Source organism: Antechinus flavipes, chromosome 3 (assembly GCF_016432865.1).
Source record: "Antechinus flavipes isolate AdamAnt ecotype Samford, QLD, Australia chromosome 3, AdamAnt_v2, whole genome shotgun sequence".
NCBI classification, from domain to species: Eukaryota; Metazoa; Chordata; class Mammalia; order Dasyuromorphia; family Dasyuridae; genus Antechinus; species Antechinus flavipes.
Window position 1 is genome coordinate 303,306,854 of NC_067400.1, and position 13,133 is coordinate 303,319,986.

Genomic DNA, 13,133 nt, shown 5'->3' on the forward strand with positions numbered 1-13,133 from the left:
AAATAGACTTTGGATCTTCCTCATAATCTGGGATGCCCCCTTTCTCCATGATTTTATTTTTAGATGGTTTGATACCTGAACACTGCAGAGGAACTACACAAAATACAGAATCTCTTTAGTTGATAAGTTTGGCTTTGAGAGGCAAAAATGAAATATCAGTCAAAAAAATGATGTGAGAAATGCTGAAAAGTTGGGTTTCCACACTGTTGTAAGGTAGTGTGGGATAGTTGGTACCACTGACCAAGAGGTTTTCAGAATGTGAGAGATTAAGAAAGATTAGGATTCACAGAACACATCAATAGAAGTCTTGAGCAAACAAGAAATTGGGGGGCTAGGAAGGCACAGGTGATGTCAGCCAATCAGAAAGAGTCTTGTGGTTTTGAGAAAACCACAAATTTAAGATAATAGCCCATGTAGCCCAAACTAGTTGGGGTCAATGACACGACCTGACCTAATCACTACTGCCCCTGCTTAACAGGCTAATTGAATATTAAACAACACACTCCAGAAGAGAAGTTTTTCACCATTTTTGAATGTGAGATGTATGGATGGGGGGGGGGACATGTTTTATACATATTAATGGGAAACATGTAATGGGCATATCAGAAAGATTGTAACCTGGATAAAATGGATCAATCCCTTCTCTGATGGGAGGAGCTGCATCATGTAAGCAAAAGTTGTAAAAAGTTTACACCAAAAGATAAACAGGTCCCCTGCTTCTGTGTCTAATGCTCCTTCTTCCTGAAGAGAACTGCCCCCCCCCCCATTTCTGGCCAGAAACATTAAGACGATTCCTTAAAATTCTTCTTTAATAAATTTTCCTTGATGTCTGAATTTCAGTGTCAAGAGTGTTATTTCTAACAAAGCAGGGGGGAGTCATAAATTGGGTGAAGCAGAGGGTATCTCCACTGACTAAGTAGTTACAAAATGGTCATAAAATGGTCACTTGCTCTTGTTGAACAAGAAAGAGTGATCCAGAGGTTCAAAAATAAGATGGGAGAATTTCCATGTAATTGAGTCACCTCTGCCACACTGGACTTGGTCACCATAACAAGGAAAAAATAAATATGGAGAGCATCTCTAGTTAGCTTCCTATGATTAAGCAAGAGAACTTGCAATCTGCAGCTCACAACTCTGGGGCCTAATATACAGAACTTATGATCACTATTCCTACAGAATCATATTAAACTGATTAATACCAATTGTAATAGAGTAGGAGTCCAAATGAATCATTTCTCACAATTCTCACTGCTTAGCACAGTGCTACACATAATAAACACAATAAATGCTTGTTAACAAATTATTAATTTTGTTAAACTTCTTGTTTTTTCTCACTTTTTATCATAAAGGATGTGTGTGTGTGTGTGTGTGTGTGTGTGTGTGTGTGTGTGTAGTAGAGATAAAGTAAAGAACTTTCAGCAGCTCAACTTCCAAGGACGTTTAACTTCTTCTTCTGTATTTTTAGTTTCTCTAAGTCTCTGTGACCTGCATGGGTATGTTGAGTGGTAGCCAATGTGTACTTAGATTTTAGACATATGTATTTAACCTCGAATGATGACATTTATCGCTGTTCAAGTTATCAACATCTCGACAATTAGTTGCCTGATGTATGGTTCCTCCCGGAACTAGGGAATCTGCTGTTTGGGGCACGAATAACATCCAATGGGAGGGGAGGGGAAGGCACCTATCTCTTAATGTTCTCTAACTCACGATGTAATCCTTTGTAACTAAAAACCTATAAAAACTGTATACCTTATCCCCTTCTTTAGCCCTTCTACTGTGAGCTCTCTCTCTTTCCCTCCTTGCGGTGGAATTGCTCCTTCTCATGAGAATTTATTAAATAAACAACTTTTCTGCTTTTTACTTCAAGAGGTCTCTGAGTAGTCATTTTTGAATAGGATTTTCTATTGTTCACAGATGGGTGGGGAAGGGAAGTGATATACTGATAAATGATGGTAATGTATTAACCAACCAATTAACAAGTATTTATGAAACAATTTCTATGTGCCAAGTACAATTCTAAGCAATGGTGATACAAATACAAAGTCTAAGATATTAATTGTAATAATTTAAATCTCTCTGAGTCTCAGTTTCCTTCTCAGTAAAATGGAAATAATAATGTTCGAATAACATACTTCACAGGATTGACATAAAGTGCTTTGTAAATCTTAAAGTGTTTAGTCAATGCAAGTTATTATTGATAGTTGCTCTCAATAGTTATCGCCCTCAATCTGAAAAATGAACTAGTAACGAATAGGAAATCACATCCAGACATGAAAACGTGTTTAAACAGTAAAATTATGGGGACTTCATGATAGAAAATGTGTGTGTGTGTGTGTGTGTGTGTGTGAACAGTGCAAAGATAATATGAATTTCTATTCCTTCTCTGCTATGGAAGATTTGGGTGACCTGGATGATCATCAGTCTTATTATCCTTATTAATGAGAAGACATAAGAATTTCCACATTTAGAACTAACTCAGTCTGACAGTCTGACAGTCTGACAGTCTTCTTTGGGGGAAAGAGAAGATCTGAGGCTAACAGAAATACACTTTGTTTTGGAAATCTTAGCATTCAAAATGATCCCCAAAACCTTAACTAAGGGAGAATCTGACCCTTTGGGAAGATATCTCTAGTCATTCTTGATATATAAATCAATAGTGATTCAGTTGTGAATAAAATAGAGCCATGCAGCAACCTTGACAAGATATCTGGGAAAGCCAATAGGATTTAAAGAGAATCATTTTGCCAGGTTTTTATGTAAAGTAATGCTAAAGTGAGTAATTTAAGCATCCATTTGGGTTTCTCTATGTTGGCAGAGGGACTCAAGCTGCTACTGGTTGGTTTATTTTGCAGTTTTCTCAGTTGAGTTGCAACCTGCCTAGAAGGAAAAATGTAGCGATTACTTATATTTCACCTGTGAGAGCTAAATAAATATTTACTTAAGTGGATTGTGGAAACAGTTCATCACATATAGATTTTTCTAAGATTTTCCAGTCTGGTTTCAATTTGGCTCATTGGAGCTCTCAGATCCTTATCCTTTATGTAAAATTATTATTGAATTGCAAAAAGGTGTAGAAGTAACCAAGCACCACAGCTTAGCTACTCAGGCAGTCCCAGCCAAACCACATTGTTTTCTCCACATTATCTTTTTAATTCTTTCCATTGGCCTATATATCCATGGGCAACCTCAATGCCAAGTTGCAGTTCTGTATCTCTTCTTCCTACTAAATTTTCACTTCCATAAGCCCTTCTGCTGTTAATTCTTTCTTCTTTCTTTTTCTGTCTTCGTGTATCCCAAATTTCTATTTTGGTCTCCATCTGGTTGTCTATATTTCTGTTTTTCTGTTTCTCTGCTTCTATCTCTGTGTTCCTCTTTCTCCTTTTGTTTCTCTTTGTCTCTCTATGTCTATCTCTCCTCCCTTTATCTTCCTCCCTTTCTGCCTGTGTGCATCTCTCTGTCTCTCTGTATGTGTCTCTTTTTGTCTCTCCATCTCTGTGTGTCTGCTTTTTTCTCTCTTTCTCATCCTGAGTTCATCTTTCATGCTATTTCTTAGGTTTAATTCAAAACATTTCTAATTTTCCATCTCCTGAGATTCCACTTACTCTTCTTTCCATAATCAGCTCTTGCAGGAAATAGTTCCTACATTACAGAAACTCCTTGAAATTTTGTGAATTTGAACATTTCTGAACCAGTATTAAAGGCCAAAATAAGCACAAATACTCATAAATGAAGGATATTTTTTTAAAATAATATTAATTCCCAAAACCTGTAAAGGTGGGGTGTTATTACTAGCATTAAAAGCCTTATATATCCTACTTCTTGCCTACATATATTATAGTCAGCCACTCTAATTATATAATTTACAATGTAAAATCATAGGTTTTACACAAAGAGAATACATTGTACTTTTATAATCTGTCTAATATATATAGCAAGGTATATCTTGACTATAATACACCATTTCTTTGATTTTCTTAAGTCAAGCATGACTGCTATGACTTAGTTCACTAGTAACTTCAACCAAACAATGAACAAACATTTTAAAGAACTAATTATATGCCAAATACAGTGGTGGGTACTGAAAATATAAATATAAAGAAGAAGAATGAACCCAAAATGGCACAGTAAAGATAAAAACCCATGTGAACTCTCAATATTTTCCTCCAAATAACTAAAATAATCTCTCAAATTAAATTCTAGAACTTAATAGCCCCCTCAAAAAAAGTTCAGGGTAAGATTTCTTAATTAAAGACAACTTAGGAGGCAGAAGAATAGATTGGTAAAAAGATCTATTCTGCAAGAAAATTATGAAAAGAGACAATATCTTGATAAAAGAGACACAAAAAATCCTGAAGTAATTAACATCTTAAAAAAAACTAGAATTGACTAAATGGAAAAAAAAATACAAATATTGGTTGAAGAAAAAAATTCTTAAATAGAAAAATTGACCAAATTGGTGGGGGTAGAAGGTAGAAAAGCTTACTGAAGAAAATAATTCCCTAAAAATTAGAATTGCCCAAGTGAAAGCCAGTGACACCCTGTTATATCAAGAAATAATAAAATGAAGTTTAAAATGAAAAAAATATAAGAAAATATAAACTATCTTATTGGGGAAAAAACTGACCTGCACAATAGCTTGAGGAATAATAATTTAAGAATTGTTAGACTACTAGAAAGCCACAATTTTACAAAAGGAGCCTTCATAGTATGCATCAAAAAATATAAAGAAATACGAGTCAGCATTTTAGAATCAGAGATTGGAAAAATCCACCAATCACCTCCTAAAAGAGATCCCAAAATAAAAACTTCCAAGAATATAATAGACAAATTCTAAGGTTTCTAAAGCAAGAAGAAAGTATTGCAAGTAGTCTGAAAGAAGTCATTTAAATATCATGAAGCTACAGTCAGAATTACATAAGATTTAACATCTTCCATATTGGGACATGGGACTTAGGATAAAGTTTAATCCTTCAGGAGGAAAAAAGGGATATTTAATGAAACAGAGGACTGCCAAGTATTTCTGATGAAAATACCAGTGTCAAATTGAAAATTTGACATTTAAACACAAGACACAAGAGAATATAAAAAGGTAACCATCCCCAGACTCTGACAACATAAATAAGCTAGTGAAAATTCACAAAAAAACTCAATTTCCAAGGAGTGCAGATGGCAAGAAAAAATATTCCTGAGCCAAGTCCTTGAACCTAGACAAAGCACATGAAACTCATGTGACAAGGAAAGAAGGGCCAGGTCACTCACAGCTTACAGAGGCAGTGTACCTCAGCTCTTGTAGTCCTGCCAGCCATCAGAACAAGTGCAATGTAATGTTGCATTATATTTTCATTGCACTTCATTTTGTTCACATCTGGCTATCTTAGACCGATGGGGTTATCCATTGTACTAAATCTGGCCTGCAACAATTATATTACAAAAGAGCTGTTTAAACAGCCTCATTGTAACATCATTGTGGTATTCTCTCCTAGGGCTAAATTTTAGCCAGAAATTCTCATTGAATGAAAAAGCCTACTGGGAGACAGAATGCTGATTGAACTGTATGCTTTATAATAACTATTATAATTTTACTGTCTTCCAAGTTAAGAGACAAGAAGAGAGATTTCTCAAAGCAGTTGTTAGAAATGCTTGCCCCTGTTTTATCACTCTTCCTTGAAAGGGACTATTGTGCTTCTCAGTGGAAGGACTACAATTGTAATAATATAGCTTTGAGTTTCTTAGCAGGCATCCTAGAATCAGGATCTAGATTATGACTATGGGGAAAAAAATCAAGCTGCCACTGAAAAAATTGAGAATCCTATCCTAGAATTTTGAAGCTTTTCAAAACAAATATAACCTACTTGAGAAAAGTAGGATGGTGTGGTAAGGAGGAAAGGGAGAGAGACAAAGACAGAGACAAAGAGCCTGCTTCAGAGTCAGAAAGACATGGATTTAAGTGTTTCTTCTCCCAAATATTATATGAATGACCCTGTAAAAGTCTTTTAACACCTTTGTAACCCCAAAAGTTCCCTTAGACCATAAGTTTGCAAAGCTAGTAATGATCAGCATAAATGAAAGGTGTTTTCTCACCAGGAGTTTCCTGTACTAGGGAAATTACAGTCTTGATCCAAAATAATAAATAACTATAAAGGTTCTATATAAAAAGACCCATAAAGGTTCCTTTGTGTTGTTGTGTTATTGGAGGAAGGGTGTCTTTGGTTTATTTTTGCACAATAATTGTTTAATTACACAATTATTTACTATTTAAATTTTAATTATTTACAATTAGACAATAATTATTTAAATTATTGAATATTTAGGACTGATTACAAAACCCTAATAATTTTCTACTCCAAGCCCTAATCTAAACTGGCAGGCTTAATTGAATAGAGAAACTCAGGATTCTTCCACAATGACCAGGTCAATACTGCCATTCTTTATGGTTTTTATGGATAAAAATAGACATTAAGCCTGTGAATTCATAACTATCAGGACCTCTCTGTGGGGAAAATCCTTTTCTTCTGCAATTTATGGTTTGAGAGAGATGCTTAGAGTTATGAGAAGTTAACTAATTTGCCTATAGTTATGGTTCATGGGAAAGAAACACTCAAAAAACCCTCCATTAGTCCAATTGTTCCCTATATGTAAGTAAACACTGTACTTTGAATATCATAATGACAATTGGAAAAGATAAAGGGCTACATTCTTAGTCAAAATAGCTAAGTTTGGACTAGAAATTTGAGTAAATTTAAAAGGTTGTCTTGTGTCAGACCTAGACCTTACCAATTCAGAATGGGAGGAGTCTTTTGTTATTTAGTCACTTTTAGTTTTGTCCTTACTCTTTGCTAACTCCATGAGGAGTTTTCTTAGCAAAGACACTGGAGTGGTTTGCTGTTTCCTTCTCAAGCTCATTTTACAGAGAAGGAAACTAAAACAAAGGGATTAAGCACCCTGCCCAGTTCGCAGAGTTAGTATCTGAGGCCAGATTTGAATTCAGGAAAATGAGTCTTCCTGCCTCCTGCTCCAGTATAAAAGACAGAAAAATCTTGTTTATACTCTATTTATTTATCCCCTAATACTTAAAACTGTGGATTCATTAGTAAACGTGCATTACAGGTTACAGAAGAAGGGGCTCCCTGTGTTAGCAGTCGCTAAAAACATTCACCTGAAAATAGCTCAGAAACATTTATTTCTGCCGGCTTTCTATGGGACCTAATCCTTCTTAGCTCCAATTTATCATGTGACCCTATCGAACTGAGGGCTTCTCCCTTGATTGCTAACCATCCCTTTTTTTTTTCCCTTTATCATTTTCAGACACTCTAAACTAAGTAGCTGAATAATTGACTCTTTATAATCGACTATAATGATTGGAATCATGCTTATATTATATTGAGATTTTCTCTTATCAGACCCATTTAGGCGAACACTTTTATTATTTTTTTATTTTTATTTTTATTTTATGAACAATACAAGGTCTTGATGGAGAAATCATCCTCCTATAAGTTCTGTTTTGAAAAATGAATGTATAAACCATCCTCACAAACCTCCTTTCCTCCCCTATTTTACATACCAAAGCCTTTCTTCAATATCTCCATTCTCTTTTGCTCCAATTTCTATTGAAAATGTAGTTCTCTATTTCTAGCCATATGAAAAGATGCTCCAAGTCATTATTAATCAGAGAAATGCAAATTAAGACAACTCTGACATACCACTACACACCTGTCAGATTGGCTAAGATGACAGGAAAAAATAATGATGAATGTTGCAGGGGATGCAGGAAAACAGGGACACTGATGCATTGTTGGTGGAATTGTGAACACATCCAGCCATTCTGGAGAGCAATTTAGAACTATGCTCAAAAAGTTATCAAACTGTGCATACCCTTTGATCCTGCAGTTTTACTTCTGGGCTTATATCCCAAAGAGATACTAAAGAAGGGAAAGGGGGCTGTAAGCGCAAGAATGTTTGTGTTTCTTTGTGGTGGCCAGAAACTGGAAACTGAGTAGATGCCCATCAATTGGAGAATGGCTGAATAAATTGTGATACATGAATATTATGGAATATTATTGTTCTGTAAGAAATGACCAACAGAACGATTTCAGAAAGGCCTGGAGAGACTGACATGAACTGATGCTGAGTGAAATGAGCAGGACCAGAAGATCATTATATACTCCAACAACAATACTATATGATGATCAGTTCTGAGGGGCATAGCCCTCTTCAGCAATGAGATGAACCAAATCAGTTCCAATGGAGCAATAATGAACTGAATCAGCTACACCCAGCGAAAGAACTCTGGGAGATGACTAAGAACCATTACATAGAATTCCCAATCCCTATATTTTTGTCTGCCTGCATTTTTTATTTCCTTCACAGGTTAATTGTACACTATTTCAGAGTCCGATTTTTTTTGTACAGCAAAATAACTGTTTGGACATGTATACTTCTTTTGTATTTAATTTATACTTTAACATATTTAACATGTGTTGGTTGGGGAAGGGGTAAGGGGAAAGAGGGGAAAAATTGGAACAAAAGGTTTGGCAATTGTCAATGCTAAAAAATTAGCCATGCAGATAACTTGTAAATAAAAAGCTATTAAAAAAAAAAAAGAAAAAGAAAAGGTAGTTTTCCTTTCAAGAGTAAGCCTTCCATTTCTTCTAGAAACTTTCCCCTTAGCCCTTTCTTATTTTTTCCTCATCTAAAATCTCTGGTTTCCTATAGATTACAACCTGGACTAGTGAATGTAGTGTTGGATCTGGAATCAGAAAAAATTGTGTTCAAATCTGAATTCTGATATACACTAATTGTATGATCATAGATGTCACTTAACCTGAGTCTCAGCATAGTAAAAATTTAAGACAGATAATCATTATTCTGAGGCTTAAATGGGAAAAAAAACATAAATGATGTGTTTTGTATATGTTAAAAACTATAAGAAAGTTATTATTCACTGACAAAAACATACGTAGGTCTCCATTTTCTAAATACCTTGTTTTGATATTGCCATTCATATAATCTATCATCTTATCTCTTTTCTCTCCCATATCCAGACTTCTAAAGAAGGGCTTACCTCAATTTTCTCACCATCCTCCATCACATTTTCAGTCACCTGCCATCTGGCTTCAAACTCCATTGAAAGTGCTGTCTTCAAGATTATTAATGATCCCTTAACTGTTAAATTTGAAAACCTCCACATATATAATTGACATCAAATTGCTTATAATTCTTGGGAGGAGGGAAGAAGAAATGGATAAAAATTGGAACTTTTTTAAAACTAATGATAAATTATCTTTGTGTGTATTGGAAAAAAATAAAATATTATTTTAAATAAATCCAATAGCCTCTTCTCATTCATTCTACACAGAAAGATCTGAGTGTAAACCTCATCTCAGACACACACTGTGTGCCCACAAGTCACTTACCCTCCCACAGACTCAATTTCTTCATGTATAAAATGAGAATAATAGTAATATATACTTCCAAGGGTTGCTGGAAAGATCAAATGAACTAAAACATTAAACCACTTTATAAAACTTAAATCATTGTAAAAGTGCTACCTACCAGTTATACAATTACTGTTGCCACCACTACAAACCTTTTTCCTGAACTTTCCTATCTTGGCTTCCATCACATTTTTTTCTTAGTTCTTCTAACTAATAACCATTTCTTCTTTGTATTCTTTTCTAAATCAATATCTCCCTTCTGTTCATTGTCTGGACAATCCTTGAGATTCTGTTCTAATTTTTTCTTCTTTTCTTTCTCTATGTCCTATTCTTTAAGAATTCCAGAGGTTTAACTATCACCTCCATCCAAGTGTTCATTACCAATTCCCTTCCACCAGTATATCCTATAGGTATCTCAAACTCGACATGTTCAAAACTGATCTCATATTTCCCAAACAAACTTGATATGATCTTTTCTTATTGAAGGTATTACTGCTCTTCCAGTATTAATTTCACATCTTTAGAGTCATCTTTCATTCCCCCCTTTTTTCATACTCTACATATCTAATTATTTACTAATGGCACTTGTCATTTCTACCTTAAAAACCTCTTAAATTTGTCCCCTTCTCTCTCTTCTCATGGTTTCTACATTATTTCAGATTCCCATCACTTTTCACTTTGATAACTGTAATAGATTCCTAATTAATCTATTTGCTTTGAAACATCCTCCATGTCACTGCTGAGTGGCTATGCTTAAAACATAGTTCTGACCATGACACTGCCCCTGGATGAAAAAAATTTCCAATGCCTCCCTATAAGGACCTAGGATAAAATAAAAAATGCACTTCCTGGGACATTAAGGACTCAATAATCTGACTCCCACCTTCCTTTCCAATCTTATTTTATGTTACTTATCTCACAGTCTCCATTTCAGTTCAACTGGGCTGCTTGCTTAAAACTGTGATATTTCATCCCTCACTTCAATGTCTTTGGTTAAGTGATTCCCCATAAATGGAATGTGATTTCTCTTCACCTTCACCTCATAGAACACTCAGCTTTCTTCAAAGACAAATTCAAGTGCCACCTTCTATAAAAAAGCTTTCTGAGATCTACCTCCTCTCCTTAAATTGTTAACAATTTCTCATTGAAATTACTTTGCTTTGTTTTGCATATATTTTATCTGTGTGCATATAGGAACCTCAGGTAGGAGAATCTTGAGGTCAGGGACTGGTTCATTTTTATGACTGTATGCTTGATGCCTGGCAGAACACTTAAATCACAACACAAATTTAAGAAAAATTTGTGCCACTTATTTAAATTGCATGAGATTTTTTTTCCATTTTAAATAATAAAATACCATATAAATTCCATTTATGTTTTTTGTTGTTGTTCAGTTGTTTTCATTTATATCGAGTGCTTGTTGACCTCATTTGGGGTTTTCTTGACAAAGATATTAGAATGATTTTCTATTTCTTTCACCAGCCCATTTTACAGATGAGGAAACTGGACAAAAGACTTATCCAGGGTCACACAACTAGTAACTATTTGCAATTGGCTTTTCCAACTCTAGCTCAGAACTCTCTCCATTGTACCACCTAGCTCTCCCTAATTCATTCATACCCCTAAACTTCATAAAAATCTTCTCATAAAAATCCCTAAATTCCAGTCTCCTTATAATTATATAAATGAGGAATTAAAACTTTTATTTAAAAAATTAATTTTATAATTTTATGTACATATATTCAAAAAATGTGATTCAAAATAAAACAAAAAATATGACTATCACTGAAATAGTCATGACTAAAGAACAATGATTATTAGGCCTTTAAATGTGGGAGGCTAATCACTTAAGGACAATTATTAAAAAAATTATCTTTAAAGATTTTATTTAAAAATTAACATTATCTAGACTTTCTTACAATAATTAAAGTTCATTTGTTAATGTTAACATTAGTTATAATGTAAACTTTAAGTGTAATATGGTATATAATTAATTTCACAGATTATACCCTAGTGAAAATATGTATATATATATATATATAGAGAGAGAGAGAGAGCAATATGAAAGAGACAAGTTTTTTTGTTTTTGTTTTTTTGTGTAAGGAGAATTTCATTGTCTTATCCTAGGGCCAGTAATGGAATACTCACATTCAGAGGATAAATAGTGGTCAGACAATCTAATTAAAAGAATTACATTATAATTTGCCCAGCTAATTTAATGAGTGATCTTGGAGAAATAATTTAAACATCTCTATACCTTTACTTCTCCATTCAGAACAATGAGCACAGTTAACACCGGTTATCTCCTTTACATGAATGAGGATTAAAAAGACAAATTGTTTGAACTTCTTTGAATTCATGCGAATAAAGGAGATGTATAAGTGTAAATTATAATCATTTCCACTCTCAATTCAAAATGTTGAAAAATGTTTATCTGCCCTGTAAGGGAAATCTAAACTATGACTCATAAGTGTTATTGGAGTATATTGCATATGCACATGCATGCATATGTATCTGTGTAAAGATTCATTTTTATGAATGTTTTTCACTATCAGATAGATTTACCATGTTTAAGAATCAAGCCAACCAACCAAACTAACAAATCAAACCAACCTAAGCCAAAACAAACAAAAAAAAAAAAAAAAAAACAGAAAATTGGGAATTTTTTTTTTTAAATCAACAATAAAAGGCCTCACTTTAAATTTGGGAGAGGATTAAATAATATTAGTGAAAATTAATGTTTCAGCTGAGGCTGAGTATATGCTATATCAACCCACTGGAAAAGGCATAGTATGGTAGAAAGACATCATTGATTTGATAAATCAGTTTTCAGTTCAAATTCAGTAGTGTAATAACAAAACATTGTTCATCATAGTTTTTTAAATCAATATTTCAATCTTAAGCATTATTAACTAGAAAATAACATTTTCCCCCATACCTTCTTATGCTGAGGACACTTTAAAACATTTTACAATTTTCAAAACTTTTTTTTTTTTTACATGTAAATGTACTAAAAAGATAAGGAAAATCCATTTTAAAGTCTTTAAAGTTGTAGCTATTATCTATAATTTAACATTTTAAACATTTTTATTGCTAACAAGATAACTTTGATTATAAAATTTCGCAGTCAATATTTTTTGTTGAAATGGCACTGATTGATTACAGTTCCCAATAAAACTGTAGGTAGAGGTTTGTTCTTATAGCAGAGGTGTCAAACACATAGCCCCTTGGGCCTCATGGAACTCACAATACTTTCAAATTTGGTATGAACCAGATTAAAATATAATTCAGAAATATTTAACAAAATAAATAAAATATAATAAAACAAAGATAACATCACATTTTAAATTAAGTCAACATGCTGGCTGACCGGATCCTTATGTAGAGATTAATGACATATTTTTATTTGAGTTGGACAACAGTGTCTTACAGTATTGCTCTTTATTTTGTTTCATTGATTAAATACTGTGCTTGATATGGTATGAGGCAGGATAATATAATAAATGACATTACTTTGTAGCCAACTGAATTAATCATAGAAAGTTTATCCCAACCAATACCCCTGAAGATAATCCTGTATACTTCAGGCACCATGTCAACATAGTCCTGAAAGCCTGGTTTTTATCTTAAGATACTAATCAACATTCAAGGTCTCCACAAAGAAGGCTTTGATCCAATACCTCCCTGGCACTTTGC

General features: G+C 33.7%; 1 pseudogene; it reads left to right on the forward strand.

Moving 5' to 3' along the window:
• The window catches only part of LOC127557190 (elongation factor 1-gamma-like), an 80,173-nt pseudogene that overhangs the window by 53,953 nt on the left and 13,087 nt on the right, over window positions 1-13,133 (forward strand).